Genomic DNA, 23,893 nt, shown 5'->3' with positions numbered 1-23,893 from the left:
ACGTAAAGCGTGGATTGTATGGAAGTACATAATAGTAATGAGGTGATAATGTAATAGGAAGGAGGTGAGCTGTTCATGCACCAATTAACTGTTGCATGTTTCCAACGTATTTCGATTTAGATCTCAAAAGTATATTCATAAGCTTTGTCAAGAAACAATAAACAGCGAAACAGTTGCAAACTGGAAGGTTCATTTTAACTCCATGGCTATGGTTTGAATGTTCATAGAAATGACTTCTTCAAAAGAAAAATAGCCGCATGTGAAAGCGAATACACCATATACACATCTTAACAAAAGTTTGGAATATCATAGAGTCTACTACAATGACTTCTTGTAATACAGCCATTGAGGTTTGCACAATGATGTATTAACCAAATAAACTAATTCCTTCTGGAAACCAGAATGATTTTGGTCAATTACTAAAATAATAGAAAACAAAGCCGGTTCTCTCGAAGTGTACATCTTGAAAACAAAAACAGAGAAAAGCTTTATCTCACGATGACGACTTTCAGTGCCTGGTAATGAATACGTCCTCCCAGCGCGTGGATGAATTCTTCCACTGTGCGAGGCATGCTCTGGATGAAACTATCTATTTTTATATTGGGATGTGAGGTCCCATTCCTCAATGGCAGTGTCAGTGAGGTCTTTGAAATTGTCAGAAGGACTCGAACACTGTGCCAGGGCTACCTTCAACAGGTCCCATGGGAATGCTCAATTGTATTCAAGCCTGGGGACTGTGCTGACTAATGCATTCTATTGATGTTGCACCTTTGAAGACACCGAGACATTTTTAGGCTACGGTGCAGACTTGCATTGTCATCGACTAGGATGAAGCTGCAACCGATTTTATGTCTTCAGGGACTTAGTCGTTTATAGGACCTCTTGGAAGTATCAAGGTCCAGTCAAATTACCGTAGATGGGAATTAGAAGTGTCCACCATCCCATCATTATTGCCACCCAAAACGTTCCACTTTCACCTGAAAATGTTGTCTAGCACTTCGCCACATCCTAACACGTGTAGTGATTGGTCGCAAACAAATCCTGGCCTCGTGAGCAAACACGACACTACTCTGATCTATAATGGTCCAATGGTAATGTGCAAGAGCCCATGTCCTTCTATTGCGTCGGTTCCGTTTGTTTAGTGTTCAAATGTTTCAAATGACTCTGAGCACTATGGGACTTAACATCTGAGGTCATCAGTCCCCTAGAACTTAGAACTACTTAAACCTTACTGACCTAAGGACATCACACACATCCATGCCCGAGGCAGGACTCGAACCAGCGACCATAGCGATCGCGCCGTTCCATACTGAAGCGCCTAGAACTGCTCGGCCACAACGGCCGGCTGGTTTTGGGTAAATTTTCTCAATGGTCCTCTGGAGTGATACCACCCTGACGCAACGCCACAATCCTAACACTATCAGACTGTTATATGCCTCTACATGTCATGTCATTGCAGTTCTGAACACAAACTAAATGAAGCTGTTGATGATATTGGATGATATTGGACTTCAAATATATGAAAAATAATGACCTGTTACGAATACAATAAATGAACATACAATAGCGGAGGTACGTTAAAATATAGCTGCAAGGCGTCATTAGAACGCGATACTAGCGAATTAGCGTGTGGGGGTAGTATTCATCGACGAACTCAATCTTGAGCATGTTTATAATTTGGACATGGACATAAAATTTTATGTTACTAACGCATTTCGGCTTTTTTTTAATGCACCTTCGCAACAGCATGTAACCCAGTAAGTTTGAGTATTCCTAACGAGTTAATATTTTCGATTTCTTTGTATAGCTTGACATATATTCGTTCTTAAGCTGTTCAGCCGGCCGTTGTATCTTATCTGTTCCAGGCGCTTCAGTGCGGAACCGCGCTGCTGCTACGGTCGCACGTTCGAAACCTGCCTCGGGCATGGATGTGGGTGATGTCTTTAGGTTGGTTAGGTTTAAGTAGTTCTAACTCTAGAGGACTGATGACCTCAGACGTTAAGTCCCATAGTTCTCAGAGCCGTTACCTTGTTGAGTTAATTTTTTGTGAGGGGGAGGGGGGTTAGGGCGCAAAACATCAAAGGTCATAAGCGCCCAGTATATAACCATAGAATGCTGGGACCGCGAGTGTAAAAAACCGTTTCGAGGTCCAATACTGAAAGGAAGGAAAAACAAAACTATAACGTCCAGACGTTACGAAAGAGTATCTACAGGCGTCGACAAGACACCGGAGTCACCAGAAATCAAACCTAAAACGTGAGCAACAACTAGCATATCATCCGCTAAAATGTCCGGCAAAGCGGGCGGCACCCCTACCCTGAGACGTAAGTTACTAAATTAGGGCAGAGGATCAGAAAATTTCTGACTGTTAATAGCTGGCTACAGAAAGGCCAGCTGGGTGCAGGGTCGCCACTCAAGAACGGGCAGCGACAAAAGCAGCAGTGCCCTGTTCGCAACCGAGCTAGCATTACTTCTTCACGGCGAAGCGGCCGGGAGGAAGTCGCCAGGCTTTGAGAGAGGTTTGACTTCTCAGAGTTTGTTCCCATGAATGGTGCACCAACAGTCATGCCAAAGTGACGTGATACGCCGATAGAGAAAAGTACGAATATCTTGCGACGGAATAGAGTAAGAGGCGGGCAGACCGAGATGGATTGGGCCTTGGCTGTAGCATCAGCAGCGTCATACCCAGGCACACCAATATGGCCAGGAACCCACACGAAAATCACTTGGGCTACCCCATCCGGGAACAAATGGCGGCAGTCCCGGATCCGTCAAACTATGGAGTGGACTGGATCTGAAGGGAACTGAGGGAGTCAGAGCAGATGACACAGCAAGTGAAATGGTGCATCTGAACGTAATGAACAGCCTGATAGAGGGCAAAAAGCACTGCGGTAAAAATTGTGCACTGGTTGAGAGGCCGGTATTGAAACTTATAATCCCTGACGACAAAAGCACAGCCAACACTGTGGGCGGACTTGGAACCATCACTCTTCAAAGATATGCTATTGGCAAGTTGTGGGCGAAGTTCGAGAAATTTGCAGCGATAGGTCAGCTCAAGAGTCGAATCCTTGGGGAAAGAGCTGACGTCAAAATGAACACAAACCTGTGCCTGAGCATTCTTCTGTAGCACCACATGTCGAAAGCTTCTATTCTCTTCTTGTCTAAACTATTTATCGTCCACGATTCACTTCCATACATGGCTACACTCCATACAAATACTTTCAGAAACGTCTTCCTGACACTTAAATCTATACTCGATTTTAACAAACTTTTCTTCTTCAGAAAGGCTTTCCTTGCCATTGCCAATTTACATTTCATATCCTCTCTACTTGGACCATCATCAGTTATTTTCCTCCCCAAATAGCAAAACATCTTTACTACTTTAAGTGTCTCATTTCCTAATCTAATTCCCTCAGCATCACCCGACTTAATTCGACTACATTCCATTATCCTCGTTTTCCTTTTGTTGATGTTCATCTTATATCCTCCCTTCGAGACACTATCCATTCCGTTCACCTGCTCTTCCACTTACTTTGCTGTCTCTGACAGAATTACAATGTCATCGGCGAACCTCAAAGTTTTTATCCTTTCTCCATGGATTTTAATTCCTACTCCGAATTTTTCTTTTGTTTCCTTTACTGCGTGCTCAATATACAGATTGAACAACATCGGGGAGAGGTTACAAGCCTGTCTCACTCCCTTCCAAACCACTACTTCCCTTTCGTGTCCCTCGACTCTTATAACTGCCGTCTGGTTTCTGTAGAAATTGTAAATAGCCTTTCGCTCCCTGTATTTTACCCCTGTCACCTTTAGAATTTGAAAGACAGTATTCCAGATAACATTGTCAAAAGCTTTCTCTAAGTCTACAAATGCTACAAACGTATGTTTGCCTTTCCTTAATCTTTCTTCTAAGATAAGTCGTAGGGTCAGTATTGCCTCACGTGTTCCCATATATCTACGGAATCCAAACTGATCTTCCCCGAGTTCGGCTTCTACAAGTTTTTCCATTCGTCTGCAAAGAATTCGCGTTAGTATTTTGCAGCTGTGACTTATTAAACTGATTATTCGGTAATTTTCACATCTGTCAACATCTGCTTTCTTTGGGATTGGAATTATTATATTCTTCTTGAAGTCTGAAGGTATTTCGCCTGTTTCATACATCTTGCTCACCAAATGGTAGAGTTTTGTCAGGACTGGCTCTCCCAAGGCTGTCAGTAGTTCTAATAGAATGTTGTCTATTCCTGGGGCCTTGTTTCGATTCAGTTCTTTCAGTACTCTGTCAAACTCTTCACGCAGTATCGTATCTCCCATTTCATCGTCATCTACATCCTCTTCCATTTCCATAATATTGTCCTCAAGTACATCGCCCTTGTATAGACCCTCTATATACTCCATCTACCTTTCTGCTTTCCCTTCTTTGCTTAGAACTGGGTTTCCATCTGAGCTCTTGACATTCATACAAGTGGCTCTCTTTTCTCCAAAGGTCCGTAGGTAGGGGAATAATAATAGCTTCACGCCAAAGCCCGGGAACTACAGCGTCAATCCAAATACGGTTGTAGATATCGAGGAGAAAGCGTTTTCCTGCAGGAGAAAGATTCTGCAGCATAAGGACGCGGATTGTATCGGGTCCAGGAGCAGAAGACCTGGATGAGGACAGAGCACGCTCGAGCTCCCTCATAGTAAAAGGCGTATTGTAGCATTCTAGATTCAAAAAGAGAAATGAGACTGCAAGAGGCTCCTCCGCCTGAGGAAGAAAGGCAGGATGGTAGTGGGTGGAGCTTGAAACCTCTGCAAAGTACCGGCGCAAAGCCCTGGAAACATCTACAGGGTCGCCTATGACGTTTCCCGCCACTGTCAGACCAGGGATCGGGGAGTGGGCGGTAGTCCCAGAAAGCTGGCGCAGGCCACCCCAAACGAGAGAGGACAGAGTAAAACTGTTGAAGAAGCTGGTGAAGCAAACCCAGCATGCTATCTTGCTTTCCTTAATAGTGCGACGGCACTGCACACTAGCAGATGCAGTTCGTTATCGTAGGATGACGGTCGTCGGGCACGAATCGCAATGCCGCACCCCACAGTCCACCAAAGGACCTGGACCGGACGGGGAGAAGTAGTAGTAGTAGGAGCTACCTGGTTCAGGTTTTCGCTATTTTCCTTCTGAGGTAGAATTTATAAACAGCCAGCGAGCTAGCCCTTTACAATGGCTTCAACGTCTTACAGACGTTGATGCCATTGTCAAGGGCTAGTTCGCTGGCTGTTTATCAATTCTTCACGAAGATTTCATCCTACAGTTGCTCTTACTGTCATTTAAAAAGTTTTAAAATAAATTAAAAGCAGTTAAGAACTCAGTCACAAATTTCTGGGATTATCTGTATGGAAGTATTAATCCGTATGGTGCCAGTAGGAATTCCTTCATACTTTCAAATCTGAGTTATAAACATTGTACATTAAAGTTTCATAAGTTTCATTTTAATTTAGATCACTATATTCTGCTTTTTAGCATTACGCCTGTGAAGTTTTTCAGTCGATTTCAAACATTTTCACGCTACTGCAACAGAGACATGTGGTATATTTCAGGTTTACTTCAATTTCTCTTTGCGTGACTTCTTACTATGTACACATATCCTACGAAAGGACTGTAGATGTTAAAAGTATGGAGATTCGAGCTCACATGTGCGGTTGCCAGCAATCGCGCCTCCCATAAAACATTTACGACTGGAATACAAAAAGGGGAAATCGCAGTGGTACACAAAGTATCCTAAGCCAGACACAGGACAGAAAAGCGAGACAATGTTGCGCTGTCGTTCAGTACACAGCCATGTTTAAAATTTAAATTCTGTAACTTATCAGGAAGACAGTACAAAATCAATTGAAAAATTTGTACTGAACAGAAAGACAAGGAAGCGATAACCATTTCCTATTGCCCGATCACATCTTTCTAGTCAGTCATGTCCGTCCAGTCTCATACCGCCTGGATTACATTCTTATACTACCACCACATCACACTGGTTCTGCAGGGCCGCCAAGATGTCACATGTAACAAAACTATCCCGCGCCCGGGTTCCCGGGTTCGGTTCCCGGCGGGGTCAGGGATTGTCTCTGCCTCGTGATGACTGGGTGTTGTGTGATGTCCTTAGATTAGTTATGTTTAAGTAGTTCTAACTCTAGGGGACTGATGACCATAGATTTTAAGTCCCATAGTGCTCAGAGCTATTTGAACAATTTTTAACAAAACTTTTTCACCCCAATTCTCATATATAAGAAGCTGACGGCAAAGAAAGCGAGTAAATTTTGCATTTTCGACCTATTCTAAGTTCGGTTTAAGGAAATTTGGAATTTTGTGGTAAGGTCTTATGGGACCAAACTGATGAGGTCATCGACCCCTAAGCTTACGCACTACTTAATCTAACTGAAACTAAGTTACACTAAGCACAAGGACAACACACACACCCATGCCCGAGGATGGACTCGAACCTCCGACGGGGGGTGGGGGAGAGGGGGGGGGGGCGGGCAGCGGCGCGGCCTTGGTTTAAGATATCAAGTATCTACCTCATCAGAAAATTAGATAAAAATCTGTTGCAAAATTTGTGCTGAACAGAGAGAGACAGGTAACAAAGCGACCGAATCAATAAGTGGTAACAAAGTCATTCAGGCTAACTAACTACCCAACCGTATTAGAACCATTATTGCTACCAGAGATACTTGGTCTGTTTACTAACTTTGGCACCCTGAAATCTTCTATAACGATAATAATTTATTTTTCCACTAAACCGTGTCAGCACAAAGAGTAATATTTATTTGCCATCCTTCCCGATGTTTGAAGTTTAAAGCCAGCTTTGTATTACCTTGAGGATATGCTGTGATTACAGAATTAGTCAGTTACCAGAGAAGATCTTTCAAGAGCTGCGGTGTGGCGGCAGTGAATAATAACTAACGCGCCATACTCTATATGATGGTCACTCCAAACTAAGAAAATTTTCTAAAGAGTTTTCTATTCTGGCAGAGCTCCCAGGAATAGTTGTTATAATTCCTTCAGAACTGAGAACAAAACTGTTGAACAATCAAAATCGGCATGTCTGCAATCTCTGTTCTGCTAGCGCCCCAAACCAGCATTCCCGGGGCTTCCTTCCTCCTGATACCTGCACCGCAATTACCTCTCCTTATCAACCGTATACCATTATTTGTAATTACTGTTTCATTCCACCACACTTGATCACTCAAGAGCTTTCCGCTTCTCTGCGTCGGACTGGCATCGAAGGACCGTATGTCGCGAGCCGATGTCACAAAATTAAAATCAGCGGCATCACGTGAGTCACAGGCCACTGAAGGTGGAACACCTTTATGTACAACCGAGTCAATTGACACAGTATGCTTGGACAGTGGCACAGAAAATGTAACAACCAACATGTTTTCCCAAACTTGTGAAATAAAGGTGTGTGATTCACGATCACCTAGTGGACGTTTACCCTTTAGGTTGATAAAAATCCTTGTATGCATTTACTGTTTAATGAAGCAGTCTCCAATTACACCTCGATACCTCTCATCTTACATTTCTGATATCATAATAGGAATCGTTGTTATGAAACACGTCCTTATCATCATAGGTCTTCGGAAAACAACCATACCCATGCATACAATCTTCAACCATAATTACTCATCTTGCTACTACAGTTCTTCGTTTGTAACATCACTAAACCACCTTTAATTAGAGCGTCATGACGGCCTTCTCTCCAACAATAAAATTTCTGACCCATTTACTAAGCGTAATTCTGCCAATATTTCTCGCTATATTCATGTAATTTTAATTACACCTACAGTTACAACAGCAGATCCAGTTTGTTCCAGTTCTAATTTTTGCGGTTCATTTACTAAACGACACCCTTCCAACAATCGTTGAACAGTCTTCAGTTTCAGGAGATTTCCAATTTAATACTCAAACTCTCTGAAGTGGATACTCGTACTGTTTAACGTCGGAAACTATTCGTATCAGAGTCTTCGAATTTATTTTATTCTTGTCTCTAGTCTTCTGAGTGGTTTGATACAGTTTTTATCCTCTATAGTCCCCATTTCTTATCTAATGAGTCTACATAATCTTCAACGCCTTTCTATAGCACCGTATATCACCATCTTCCATTGTCGTCTATTCCTGTTTTCCCACAGTTCGTGTTTCGCTAGCTTAAAACGCTTTACTGGTACAAATGGCTCTGAGCACAATGGGATTAACTTCTGAGTTCATCAGTCCCCTAGAACTTAGAATTACTTAAACCTAACTAACCTAAGGACATCACACACATCCATGACCGAGGCAGGATTCGAACCTGCAACCGTAGTGGTCACGAGGCTCCAGACTGTAGCGCCTAGAACCGCTCAACTACCCAGGTCGGCAAAACGCTTTGCTCCTAATTTCTATACATTGGGTTTTCTTCCAGAAAGTAAGGCCTATGTTATGCTAGTCTCCATTGTATGCCCTCTTTGCTTCGTCCGTCACGTGTTATTTTGCTTTCTAGTTAGCAGAATTCCTTCACTTCGTTTTCTTCCTGGTTACCAACTTTGATGTTAAGTTCAATGCTAATCTGTTGTACGGTAATACTTATTGCTTTTGTCTTTTTTCAATTTAGTCTCTATTGATAGCTAATACTCATCAGATTGTTCATACCATTCAAACAAACATACTTCCACAACTGCGACTTAGTGATTCCTAGCCACTACGAATGTGATTCTTTATAAACAATCGCATTCTGGTCTGTGGTATGGTCTTCGTTTACATTTTTGGCACACGGAGTTGTAAACAGAATAGGTACGACAGTCAGTACACAGATGTGATGGTGATGGTAACATGGAACAGTATAGTAACAGGAGTATGGAATTATGCATTTCATGTATGTTAGCGGTAACGGAAATTAACGGGAGGGTGCATGCCGGTACCAGGATGCGTGCCTTGCTCCAGAGCACTCTGAGAGTGGAATGGTTATAAGGGTGGATCAACGCCTCCTAGACTCTGGGAGTTTTGCACATTCTACGGGAGTGGGTAGTCTTGCACGAATTACACCATCGCTTTAAGATGTGGTGCTGGAAACAGTCGAACACTCTACAGGAATTTCCTCAAGGATACTTGCTACACAAGTTCCTGGAGTAGGCTACTGCAGTGTTTGGAGAATAATGCAGTGTAAGGCAACGTACCTGGATTGTCTCCCATGAGGAATGAGATACAGTAGTGTTCGCAGAATATTGATTGCAATGCAGTGTGCCTGTAATACATCCAAGGGGTTCAGTTTCGTAGTGAGGCGGTCATAGGTCCTAAGTTAACGTTCTGACAGGGGTTGAAACGACAAGTTTCACGTAACCCTACATGAGACAATAACATTTTATTTTCAGACGAGGCAGGGTACAGCCGTAACGATATGTTTAATGAACTCAATTCAGATATTTGGAGTCATCTAGGATGTGAAGGAGTTACCACATCAGATACAGTTTTCAATTACCCGTAGATGTGACCAAATAAATTCAGTGGACGGAAATAGCTTCGGTTTCTTCAACATCATCATGCAGTATTGCTTGAGAATGTTCTCTGAGGGAAACGCCAGAGGATGTGGTACATGCATGATGGCTTGCCGGCAGATTTTACTGCTATGGTGGGACGACACATAACATTTCGATATGGCCAAGCATGGTTTGCGGGAGAAGAACTTGAACCCGTATCACCTAATCTGAACCCCCCTGATTGATGTGTTTGGACCAATCTGAAAAGCGTAGTGTACATCGCTCGGATTGACATGGTTCAAGAATTGGAACAGAGGCTTGTCAATGCTTGTCCAGAATTTCGAAATGATCCACACTTGTCTGAATGGATTCGCAGTACATTGGAACGACGGGCACAGACCTGTATCAGGGTTCCAGTACACTTTGAACATCTACTATACGTGCAGCCTCGTGATGCCAACTGAGGAGCTAGTCGACCGAACAGCAGCGGCTTCGGCCAAGAATGCCATCTTACGATGGGGAGAGCGCTGTGCTGACCCCACGCCCCTCCTATCCGAATTCTGCACCGAGGATGACGCGGCGGTCGGATGATCCCGGTAGGCCACTCGTGGCCTGAACACGAAGTACTTTCTGACTACGTGCACAGTCATGTAACTGAAGTAGTGTTAATTGGATCAAAGGATCTCTAATAACCTTTCTTAATTTTACACACTATTATTACCTTTTCGTAACTGCGACGAAGCTTACACAGAATCAAGTCAGTGGTATGTGGTATCCACAAATTGCCGGTTCGCTTTAGGAACTATATTTACTGAGACTTTCTTGCCTCTAGTACCGTGTTCTTTCAACCAAATAATTTGAGGCCTTTAATACTTTCACACCTTGTAGCTTCAACAGCAGGAATGAAAGACTGCATCTTCACAGTTTGAAAACCTTTTTTACACCGATAGTTTTATTCTTGATCTTCAGTCTTATTACATATTGTAAATTACTTGTCTATTCCTACTACTTAGACCTGTTTTTCTTAGAATTTCGAGTGTCTTGCAATATATTACAGCGTGGAAACCTTATAATTTACATAAGTGTCGTCATAGCAGATGTTTTCCTCTGTTCCTTTTATTGTCGAAGTGAATGAAAACAACACATTAACGTACACCAAGATTCTAATATTATTACCTGTGCAGGAACATGATCTGTTGGCAAACTTAGCAGCCAGCAGAGGGGTATATCGGCAAGCCGCCTATGAAATTCTGCTGCTGAGTGTTCACATAATGCTTACGCAGCATTTTACAGTGTAACAGTCTGCTGTAGCGGTTGCCTGTGTTTCCAGATCCCATACCACAATTCTGCATTTCCGCTGCCACCTATGTGACCGGAGGTGGGCTCCTCTCACAAGCGGTTGACCTGAGCAGCTAAAAATTTTCCCAACTCAGCCAAGAGAGGCACTTCTTTCTGTACTTCTGACTCTATCCGACGCCATGAGAGTCCACAGCAGCTGACAGTCTAATAGCCTAAACAACTTTAGTCTCACCAGGTAACATCATCAACTTCGCGGAGTGGCAGGTCTGTCAGATGCCAGCTAGAACTGATGCCTCAAGATCTCGAGTTGGTGCCACCAAGTGAAGGCCTCTTCCAACGTATCACTGTCTGACGCTTCGAGTGACTTTGAGGGTCCTAGGATCGACGCCAAACGTCTGTTGGCCTGTCCAGGATTTTGGACCTGTCAGCAATCCAGTGTCTGCCCGCTGACTGCCGTGATGACTGACCATTGTGTCAGCTGTGCCACTTCACTGGTCGCTTATATTTCACTGTGGCAGAATCCAGCTGCACTGGAGTACTCACACGCTACCGTGTGCATGCGCTTTGCTGGTGTTATGCTGAGGCAATGCATCACTGTCTCAACGAAGATACTAGCCCCGGGACGCACACATCATCGTCTTGTAAGCAAGTCACGTTGAATGAAGAATATTGTAACTGATTGAGCTTTCCTGACTCCTCGTTCGCCCCGTTCTGAGGCAGAGGTGGTCTTCCAAGCTAGCACTGGTGTCAGTGTTGACTGCTGCTCTCCTTCATTGAGGTGTGGGACCGCAATATTTTGGGGCCAGAAACCACTTGTAACCCGATCCATTAAACCTGTTTGAGCCATACCGGTGCGAAGATATCTTAATACAGTTGACTTCCATTGAAATATATTCTCGTTTACTGATTTTTAACTCATTTACTTAAATTTTACTCATACTCCATGTAATATATTTCATGTTTGTCCACCATATACTGGAGAACTGACAGCGCGATGGACAGTCTTCGTTCATGACAGCTACAGCACCGTCAAGGCATAGCAGAAGAAACTTGCTACTAATGGAAAGTAAATAATAATTACACTAGACGAAAAAACGTTGTCACCTCAGCCATATCTAATATTTTCAACACATAGTGGCCCTTCAGTGTGTACATAGCCTTCGTTACATGCGAACAGACGCAATTAATGCAGGAAATAAAGTAAAAGACACACAGTATAAGACACAACCTTTCTAATGCTACAGAGCCTAAGATTATAGCATAAACAAGTAAGCCGGCAGCGGTGGTGTAGCGGTTCTAGGCGCGCAGTCTGGAACCGCGCGACTGCTACGGTCGCAGGTTCGAATCCTGCCTCGGGCATGGATGTGTGTGATGTCCTTAGGTTGGTTACGTTTAAGTAGTTCTAAGTTCTAGGGGACTGATGACCACAGATGTTAAGTCCCATAGTGCTCAGAGCCATTTGAACCATAAACAAGTAAACTGTTGAGCAAGAAATTCGAATGTTACATTTGCGTTTTATTACGATAAAATACTATTTTTGTGTCTGGGATGAGATCACAGTCACCTTTCACTATTAACATCGTTCAGACCTCTCGAAATAACAGACAGATATCTTTATAGCGGCCATGTAATACAATAATAAATAACTACTTCCTTGTCATCTCAAATCTGAAATCAATGTCTTTAAATTGATAATCCGCTCTCCACATTTCGTTCCTATTTTCGGGATAACTTTGGAAGATATGATGATGAAGTCCCATACTCCGTGACAGACCGTAGGGGAACGATGCGGGAGACCCGCACCGCCGTACTAGGCAAGGTCCTGGCGGAGGTGGTTTGCCATTGACTTCCTCCGACCGTAGTGGGGATGAATGACGATGATGAGGACGACACAACAAAAACCATTCATCTCGAGGCAGGAAAAATCCTTGACCCGCCGGGAATCGAACCCGGGACCCCGTGCTCTGGAGGCGAGAACGCTACCGCGAGACCACGAGCAGCAGACTTCGAAATTGTATAGGATTAATAATTATCAATACTGAAATAATGCATCCATCTCCAAATTTATCATCAGCTGGACACTACATACAGCAGAATCAGATACCAGCAGCTATTGCACTTATCTCTTGCATCCACTGACTACGACCGCTACCATATCATGAAGGGTCGAACCCGTGCATCATCCGAAGCGTCACATTTTATAACAAGGCTCTCCACCTAGACATAGCATTATCTGTCGTCAACTATTGCCTACACCGAGAACCCCTCCACGCCAGCCATCGTTCCAATGTGGCTCACCCAGTTTAATGTGCAACTATATGCGGCCTTCGCTAGTCACTTGGCTGTGGGCCGCTCCTAGTACTAATGCTGCGAGGGCGTGAATAAGAGCATTTAAGCTGGGGCCTACTGCAGACATTCGTCAACCACATCTACGAGGAGTCCATGGTTCGCACTCCGCTCCTAGGTGCCACCTCTTTCTGACCCACTGCGATCCTAACACAGTGTACGATCCACACATCACTCAGATGTAGCTGCGCGCCTTACTCCCACAGGCCTCATGTTGCTACGCACTGTATTATGTGATGTAGCATTTAAGTTTCACTAATATTTGTACCAGCTACCCATAACTAACGATGATTCATATCGATTCGAAACTAGTCATTTTAAGGCAAAACAAAACAACTTTGTTCAACAGCTACATTACTGCAGTATTACATGTACGGAAACAAAAATTTCAGAAAGGCCTCTACCAAGATAGGAACTTTCTTTTAAATAATTTACTATATTCTGATGATTCAGTGATCCTAGCAGATAAGGAAGATTACCTTCAGAAAGGAAATTTCAAAAGACAAAACTAAGACAATGGCCATAATTAGGAAAGAACAAATCAGAATCACGATAGTGATAGATCAGAAGATTTTAGAGCCAGTAAACCCTTTCAGTTACCTCAGATGTGAAATGACATATGTCTACAGTAGTGATATTAAGCTTAGTAAATTCAGTCAGGTACGTGGAACAATCTCCGGCCGGTGTGTCCGAGCGGTTCTAGGCGCTTCAGTCTCAAACTGCGTGACCGCTACGGTCGCAGGTTCGAATCCTGCCTCGGGTATGGATGTGTGTGATGTCCTTAGGTTAGTTAGGTTTAAGTAGTTCTAAGTTCTACGGGACTGATGACTTCTGATCTTAAGTCCCATAGTGGTAGGATCGATTTTAACCATTTGTGGAACAATCAACAGGAACTTAAAAAACAAAACCAGGAAAGAGACTCAAATTAAATTTTACAAAACTGTTGCAGTTTCCACACTGCCCTACGGAACTGAGACATGGGTTACAACCAAGAAGCAAGAAAGCCGTTTCAGGCACAAGAAATGAAATTCCTTAGAGATGTGAGACGTTGCACAAGAGAAGACAGACTAAGAAATCAAGATATCAGAGAAGAACTGCAAATCTTTAGCCTCAATGATAAAATTCGATATTACAGAAGAAAATGGAATGAACATCTACAAAGAATGGAGAGTGAGAGACTTCCATTAATGGCAAGAAATTATAAGTGCCAAGGGAGAAGAAACAGAGGACGCTTGCTGCAGGGGCGGGTGTCGTAACAGGCAATTCCTTCCTAATACCTGAAGAGAAGATGAAGTTAATGAAGACGAAGACAAGGAACATTAATGCAACCAAGAAGTCATCATGACATATTACGAACCCAGTAACACTCGCATCAAGCTGTTCCGTAATATTACAAAATTTAGTAAACGGAAGTGATAGACAAATTTCATAGAAGAGTTGCACGATGCATCTTTAGTGTGTTGAGTCAGCCCAAGTACTACCCGAACATTAGTTGGAGACGATATAATGAAGGTGTTTCACATCGTTTAGGACTCTCTGTGAAACTTCCAAGAGATTGGAATCCAAAAGGAACCAAGAAACATTACTTCCAACATTACATATATCGCCTATCAACGACAATATTACGTTATAAAGGTACTGACTTGAGCTAAGGGGTAGTGCCAGTCACTATTGCAACGTACCGTCCGATAATGTCTCAGGATGAGATCGAATAAAAATGCCTCAGGATGAGATCGAATAAAAATATCTTTTCTCCCGCGCACTGTATCGTGGTCTCACGAATACAAGTGTTGGTTTAAATATACTTACACAGGCATTTCTCTACAACCGTTTATGGCTACACTCCACTGCAACATTTCAGGCAGAATTAACCTTTATTAACAACTCATTTGCTGCTGTTGGAAGTTGTGACGCAGATGCCTTTGATCTAAGATGGAACTGTACTAAATTTGACGGTACGAGTAGTGGGAATGCTAGGTTGTCCTGAGAGTACCGTCAGAATAGTAATTCGGAGAAGTGGTGTTCTGTGGCAGCGACGGCAACTTCTCGTTTAGCACAATACCGGAAACATTGGGGGACGGAAGACCACGGTCAGCCACAGCTATTGAGGGATTCGGAGACTAAAGGCTACTTGGAGTTAGGGGAGAGAGAGATACAGAGAGAGAGAGAGAGAGAGAGAGAGAGAGAGAGGCTACTGTCTCCTGTTCACTTCGGGCCGGGTAAGGCGGATTCGCCTGTCGCAGTTACCTGTGTCAGTCTGAACTATGTGCCTTTCATCTCGAACAATGCCCACTCAATGCACAATTGCAGCTATTCTTCCTCAATAAAAACCTAATACTTTACTAGTCGAATATAAATAGGACATTTGTTAGAACGATGGGTATCTATTTTTGAAAACGCTACCGTATATTATCCAGAGCTGACTATATGTGGGGAGTGCTGTGCGAGCAGAATGTACACGAGGCAACTAGGGCATTCGGCTGATGCTCACACCTCATGACGATACGGAGTGCTTACAGCCAAATGAAACTTTTCTACGTCCAACAGCTATATGCCCCTAAATGCTTCACTTACTAATCAGTTTTGATTCTTTCGTAAAACAGACTTTGAGGAATAATTAACGTCTATCTTTAAACATCTGTTGCTTCAGACGTTGCAGCATTTCCTTGAGGCTCTCCAGTACATAAAACATACCCTTTACATAGCTGTAGTTTGCACGGGCTCCAAACTCGTAAGCAGTATCATAACGTATGCTCCACTTAATCTACTGCTGAGCGTGTGTGATCTTCCCACTTCAAACCCATCAAATTGTTACATCCACGTATACATTGCTATTATAGTTATGAGAAAATTAAAATTTTACATCTCAACTCTGAAGATCTTAAACAAGACGCAGATAAATGAACAACATTGTCTTAACAAAATCTGACTGGGAATTTATTGTATTTCCTTAAGAGAGAATTTCATTACTGCTGCATCAGCTGTCAAAATTCTCGTGTTTTGTTGCTATTGCCTGTCTGGTCATAATGCAGAGTCGTGGGCAAAACGAGCGAGACTCCTAGCCCTTTCGTTATGCAGATCCACACAGCTTCAAAGTCTGTTACACAGCATAACATGCAAGGCGACGAATTGCTACCAACGTATAATGCACAGGTGTGAAATTGGAAAACTATCCTGACTTTGTCAGACTGTTTTCAATCATGTGTAAGACTATATTGAGGCTGATTAGTGTATTAAACACAACATGTAAATATAAGATATAAATGAAAGAACAAACGCTATTAGTATGAACTGTACTAATAAAAATGAATTTGAGCTTATCGAGGTAGCATAACTGTTCTACTAAGGCAGAGTGCCCCAGATCGTTAAGAATTAGAAAAATATTATGCGCATTCGGCCGAAAAACGGTCTGTGTCAACGTTCAGACCAGTCATACTGGATTACCATTGCTGACGTACCATGAAAGTGTGCAAATTTAGCAATGCGTGAAGATTCATAACGAAATTCAGTTAAAAATCATTCAGTGCCACACTTAAGTCAATTCAATTATTGACAGAAGTGGAAAATGTAGGCAGTAACAAGTATGAAATTATACAAGTTTTTCTTATTTACATGCACAGGGCTCCGGTTCAGAATAAAGGTAGCAATTAAACGTATTAGGGGCGCAGGAATCTCTTAATATTGCTTTACTGATAGTCTCTCTGCCGCCATCGAGATTAGAACCGAAAACAAGCCAAACCTCCCCTGCAGTAGCTAACACCTTTCACTACGCTAGCAGACAACCTAGGCAAACAGCCCTCAAGTATTAACCCAGACATGAAAAAGCCAGCAATTTCGCAATGAAAATGGCAAAATGATTTTTCAATTTCTGTTGTATAGAGCTTTCTGGACTCTAAAACAAGAATTTTCTACCCTTATGTCACCGATTATGTGACAATCATTCGTAATGTTTATCGAAATAACAAAATACTGTTATTAGCGAGTAAATTTAGTAGGATAAGTTTGCACCACCCCAGGAAACAAACGACTACTAGCTGCCAAACGTATTCTACAATGTTTGGAATTCTCCATTAGACTCCCACAGCCTGAAAACGTTCATTATCCGAAGTGTTTCTTAAGCTAGCTAGCAATGTGAATGCTCGCATTTCTAAAACGCGGTGGCACTAATACTGGGATCGGAATTACCACGTGTATAGGAAAATGGATTCATTTGCATTCTTGTAAACGTTATTTGTATCGAAAACGTAGCTACGATTGATATGCTAATGTATCGACTGCAACTAGAACATTTCGAATAAAGAGAAGGGGGAATTATTTATACGGCCCTCATCTTCAGCAACGGCCGTAACTTTTCGTTGTTAGGATTTCTTCACCTAAATCGGTAAAAACTCGACCATACTAGTCTTACTTTCTTGACCGTCTGTCTGTCTACCCAACCCTTAAAACCCGTTTACCTCGAGCACAGGCAGATACAATAAGCGGAAATGTATCACACCTCCTGCGGTATACTGTCCCTTGGCGGTGTAAAAAACATACGGCCGTTTATGTAAAGAAAATCTACGCGAAAGATCAAAAAATGGCTCTAAGTACTAAGCGACAAAACTACTTAGGTCATCAGTCCCCTAGATCTAGAGCTACTTAAACCTACCTAATCTAACAGTCATCCGTGCCCGAGGAAGGATTCAAACTGACGACGCAAGCAAACGCTCGGTCCACGATATGACGCCGTTTAACGATCGCAAACATTCTTTTGTGGGGAAGGGAAACGAAAGACTGAGTTTTATTGGCCGCACACTAAGAATACGCAAAACGTCTACTGAAGACACTGCCTATACTACGTTTGTCCGTCCCCTGCCATAACATTCTGAATTTCACGCGTGTGCATAGTATGTTGGTGGCACTTCGTCGCCTTGCCTGTTATGCTGTGTAACAGACTTTAAAGCTGTGCGAATCTGCATAACGAAAAGGCTAGGGGTCTCGCTCTTTTTGTCCACGACTGTACAATATGACAGACGAGGGTCGCAACACACCTCATTGTGGCACTGCTGATATTACTGCTACTTCTGTCGATGACTCTCCATGATACATAACTTGATGAGTCTTTCCAATAAAAAAATTCTCAGTAATGTTACACTTTTGGTTTCCGTTAATAAGCATTGCTTTGATGTTGACTCAGATGCTTTTAGGAAGACAAGAAACGCTCGAATTGCTGTGATAGTTTCTGACACGGTGTCGCGGAAGGAAAGCATTAGCTGGTGCACATCAAGAGCCCGTTTCGCCTGGTGACAGTGTGGAGAAGAAGGCGCGCCAACATCCAGCTACTGCAACAGCGACGGCCGACAATGCGTAATTGTCGCCACCTCCTCGACCGACGACTCCAAACCTTCAATCAACCAATGAAGACTGGAAGCACGTAAAGTTTTGCAACTGTATGGCGCACCTCAGCTATTAAAGTTGTTCCATTTGCCTAGCAAAATTACAGCAACTTAGCATGAACCTTTGTTGCTCATTGTCCGAATTGCATTCCTTTCCCAGAATGAACCAGTGTGTCGTTGAAATTCAAACGCCAGCATTAAAGTAAGATCATTCGATTTCCTCTGCTTGTCCATTCTCTAGGGGCACTTCTACTTCTTCCACAAATTGAATTATTCCTCCAAAATGTGGTGTCAGTATTTCTTCCATGTATTCAGCACTTCTGGTGTATAGCTGTTCTCGAAAGGTTTCTGCTTCCTTAGAATTATCTTTAGTGCTCTCCATCAGAACTTGAAGCACCATGTCATAGTTGTTTATAGGAAAAATTAACTGATCTTTCCGTTGAGGAGAAATTGCTGCCATTCGTAAAATAAAACATTCTACTTGCTCCTGCAATTCTGCTAGCAGCCGGTTTACATGTTCACTTGGATAGGTCTCACTCAAGCCAACAATTACTGCACTCTTATCGCCATGTTATGTAACGTGGACCCATTTCTTTGGCATTGAATTTCATCGGATCACAGACCTCAACACTGTTGATATTCAACCGCAATATGTACTCAAACGTTGCCCTTATTGCAGTCTGAAGAGTTTCCCAATACTGATCTAAGGCTGGCACAGCACTTTTGTAATACACGATCTGGTATCTCAGGATGAGATGTGCACACAAAATTAGAGCTATTGCATCATAACAGTTCTGCACAAATATCTCCAAGTTTTAAACAAGAAGATTAAGTGTTTTTGCCATAATCTGATCAAAGAGGTCTTACAATGAAGAATTCTGTCAAAATAAATATTCCCAGCATGCATTGCCAACTAGAAAATACTGTTCACTACGAAATACGGCCTCAAACGGGTATTTATTTTCGTTTTTTAAGCAGCATGTGGTACAATAATAGGAGCTTCAAAATGAGAGGTGAGCATATCACCTCGATTTCCAGTGGTGAATAGTGTACCTTTATTTTTCAGTGATGCCTTGTAAAATGAACCTTCTGGTCCTGTATCTTCAATGACCATAAGGTCATCTTTAGTAGCAGATTCATCATACTGAAGCTTCATTATACGTGAATAATACGATTTGAAATACGAATAGTATATCTTGCTCATTGTATCAAAGTATTCACTACGTACTTCCTGTGCAACAGTTCCTTCATTTGACCGAAGAAACTCGTAGTAAAAATTGTGTTTCAACATTGCGTTTTGTGGTATTTGGTAATTAGTCATTGGTTTTCGAAATTTGTACACTTCCTCCAACAGATATGCCCGGATTTTTTGTTACTGCATTAATTTTTAATTTTTCGAGAACTTCCTTCACATCTTGACATGATTTCACATCTGTGATACTTTGGTCCTTCACAAAATTTATTTTGTGGTTTAGTACAGTCAACTGGGTTAGAAAATGCTCTTCTGTTACAGGACTATCAAGGATTCCTTTTATTAATGTTTCAGAAACAGTCATCTCATCTATGAACTGACTTACTGGTGCCCTCACAGCCTGACGATTATGAAGGTGCTGGCTCATTGTAACTGATTTCGTCTATAGGAAAAGTATGTCACTGCTGATGCTTTCAAAATCTGACTGGAATCTCAATAACATTGATTCCATGCGCTCTAATATATTATCACATGCTGAAATTTGATTATGAAGACTAGCAATGTTCTGACTCTATTTTATATAATCGTGAATTGATTTGTTTTCGGCGTCTTTCAATTTCCTTTCAATCTGTTTTAAATATTGCCGTAGGTCAGTAACAGTTTTGAGCAGTTCTTGAACCACATCTGCCTGGAGATTTTGTTGAAGATGGTCATGCAAATTATCTTCAAACATCAATTCAGCTTCAACCATCTTGAGCAAATTATTCTCAGTTGGTCCAATTTCTCAATATACTTCATTCATTTCATTTGACAGCGATCCACGTGAGCAGACGGTACTGAAAATATAAACAGAGAAAATTTCCTTCTTTGTTGAAAGATCTCACACTCCACTTCTTCGTAACCCCACAATAACTAACGACTAATGTTGGACTCAACTTTTACACTGGCCCTGCAAATGAGATATTTTTGTTTCATTGCCTTTGCTCTCTCTTAGTTTTCTAATAATCGACTTATGCGTTATTACAACAGAACAATGCGCGCCCACACACTTTCCGTGAACCACAGCGTGCTCTGCAAGACCTGCAGCTCCTTCCCTGGCCGACAGACTTGTCTCAAACCGAATACGTGTGAAATATGGCGGAGCGAGAAGTGGCACGAGCGACTAGTCAACCTACATCTCTTACAGGACTACGTGAAGAGGTCGAGCAGGCGTGGAATAACGTATCCCAGGACAGTATTTGCTGTCTGTACGATCGACTGGATGCCAGAGTCAGTGGCTGCAATGTCGCCTGTGGAGGCTACGACACGTGCTAACATGGGCTTTTCTGCATGTATCGATACCTGGAACCTCATAGCTGGTTATGGTATCTTCAAATGTAATCATTTCATGCACTGTTGCAATAACTAATCTCGAATGAATTGTAAATCTCTGAAATTCACTTCCCCAGTTTAAAAACATGAGGTTCTACGTTAATCGTCTCGCTTCTGCTGCTGAGGTGTGAACGCTGGCGCTGCAGTGCCAGGCGATCCGGCTCTTCCAGGCTGCGACGTGGCGCGTGGGTGACGGATGGGCGTCGTGACGCGCAGACAGGGCGGCCGGCGCGCCGGCAGCTGAGCTGCGCAGCGGCGCGTGCCGCGGCGACGCCGCTGTCGCTGTTTCAGGGCGTGCCGCCACAAAGCCCGTTACTTCCGGCCCAGCCGGTTTTCCACCAGAGTTGCCTGGAGTCCAGCATAAAGGGACGCTCGCGTTCCACAACCGTGTTTCTGGTCAGCTTACAGTCTGCGTCATTCGTAACCGGCATTCCAAGCAGATACCATTACTAAACTACACAGCTGTAGATGCCTACAAGCCTATCGATACCTCATCTCAAGTATTTAACATCGAGTATTGGGTACCGCCTATGAGAAAACCGCGCCTTGATGATCTTACTCTGGTACACATTACATGACTTCGATACTGAAGGTTTACTTTGAAACTTCTTTATTTAAAAGAGTGTATGTGTACCTAAATTGCTGAATGGCTGAGACCCACAGTATCCTAGTACAACGCAACCTGACTTCAAATAATTAATTCAAAATAATGGCCCTGATTAAAAAGAAATCCTAGCAACAACCTACACATTTCATTAAGAACTTACCCTCACAAAAATCTTCATAACGAGAACTACTGCCATACGGCTAGGGTCAACACTGACAGCCAAGTAAAAGATTCTAAAGAAATTCTTCCAATCCATAGGCACTAAGCAAACCAGTGCTTAACAGTATTGGTTAAAAACAGTCTTGGTGGCCATTTTTTTATTTTTTCAACTACTCGTTTTCAGTTTTTACCGAGTTTAACTCACTTAAGCCAGTAACTACTAATGGGCATGTGATTAGCAAAGGAAAGATTTTGTCACAAACCAAACAATGTATTTTGTTTTTACCTTAAGAATGTGGCATCCAGTTCTGACACGATTCTAAATCGTCTTTGACATCTAGTACAAAGATATATAATCATGAATAATAGTCAGTGTCCAAGTCGAATATGTGCAGATTGTTAGCCTACGCTAACAATTTAGACCTCTATCCTCCATCAATGCTAACTTCTCACGTTTAATATCCATCACTGCTCGCTGTTCACCTCCAACTACCCATCAGTACTTCCATCACTGTTAACGACAAACTTCCAACGGCCCAACACTACTGGCGATCAACATCTAACAACGAGTCCAACCATCCAGAGAGTCTCTTGCAAAGAAAGCGCAGTCAGAGATCCAATACAAAGCGCTACACAGTGTTGCCAACACAGAAGCAGCCCACTTAAAACTTGTGGTGATAAGATATTCAACCTACAGCTTTAGTTAATGTAATATCAAAACCCCTCTCAGGTCATGCTGTTTGCACTAAGAATTCGATAGTTGTTATCAATAATTATATTGTTTTGGTACTTCGATGCCTCGACGTAGCATCTAATAATAGCTGTTTGTAATTGTCGTTACGAATAACTTGAAAGAAGTTACAAATCCTGTATACTAACATCTGTTCATCGGCTGCAGTGATTATCAATATTAAATCGCTTATGTTTCATAGGGTGTGCAGTGTAATGTAAGTCAGGAAAACACATATTGATAAGAATTTTCGAGTCCCTGAGATATTAATTTTTATTTACTATTTCTACTTTCCCTGAAAACCTATTTCGGCTAAATTGCAATTATCGAGTGACGCATATGTTGTCTAGCTTCACTGACATACATATAACATCGTTGGCAACTGTATTTTGACTGTAGATCTATATGACATCTTAGCTGTAAAACCGTCAAATTACTGTCACAACAAAATTAATTACCGCTTTAAATCAACAAATACAGAGTGGCAGTTAAAATGCACTCGCCAACGGTGTTATATGTATGTCAGTGCCTATAGACAATATGTACTTCATTCAATACTGGTACTTTAGCCGGAACAGATCTGTAGTGAGAAAAAAATTTGAGTATGCCGCAGCAGCGAGTCTGGGTACTCCATACAAGTGTTAAATAGCTTTCCACATAAGTGGAAGTCATATCCCCGTCCAGCCACATGATTGTACGACGTCACTGGTTTCTTAAATTAGTCCGAAGTATAGGCAAGATAGGTTGAGTGCCCAGTGCTGGGTTATAGCTTTCTCTAGCGTCAACGACATTGCTCGGATCTTAATAATCAATTCTCTCTGCCTTCTTCCAGTGATCTTCCATAATATTGGCGATGTTCATGGTTAACGGTTAATCGATTTAAGTAGAGCTCATCGTATTAATTTGAGGTAGAAGATCGTTTCATACAACTTCATGCTACTGACATCTGGACGCTAGCGTGGAAAGAAAAAGAATAATTTCCTTTAAGAGTGCCTTCGAAGGCCATCTTTCTCGAATAGAATGTTCCTTCATGTAACAACAGTATCTCAGGTACCACACTATGAAAGCTCTCTGAGCCGGTTCCACACATGTGAATAGCTTCTCCCAAAAAAGTATACCTGGCTTCAGTACATTCCTGTTTCAGTCAGTATCCGAATACTGCGTCCAATTTTACGCCTCGTTAAGCAACAGCACCTGACGATAAGGAGATTGGAAGAGTGGATCTGACACAATGGACTCACATTTTAGACAGATATAACTAACTTGTACGGTAAGCTGTGTATTTCCCTTCAAACTGCCTTGGAAATGAGAGCTTATAGGGCTCTACTGATATTAGT

General features: G+C 42.3%; 1 pseudogene; it reads right to left on the bottom strand.

The window, feature by feature from the left end:
* Positions 1–18,705: 18,705 nt before the first annotated feature.
* Positions 18,706–20,440, bottom strand: LOC126281439 (vacuolar protein sorting-associated protein 52 homolog; annotated as a pseudogene).
* Between the last annotated feature and the right edge of the window lie 3,453 nt (positions 20,441–23,893).

Source organism: Schistocerca gregaria, chromosome 1 (genome assembly GCF_023897955.1).
Source record: "Schistocerca gregaria isolate iqSchGreg1 chromosome 1, iqSchGreg1.2, whole genome shotgun sequence".
NCBI classification, from domain to species: Eukaryota; Metazoa; Arthropoda; class Insecta; order Orthoptera; family Acrididae; genus Schistocerca; species Schistocerca gregaria.
This window is presented reverse-complemented; position numbering and strand designations above follow the sequence as displayed.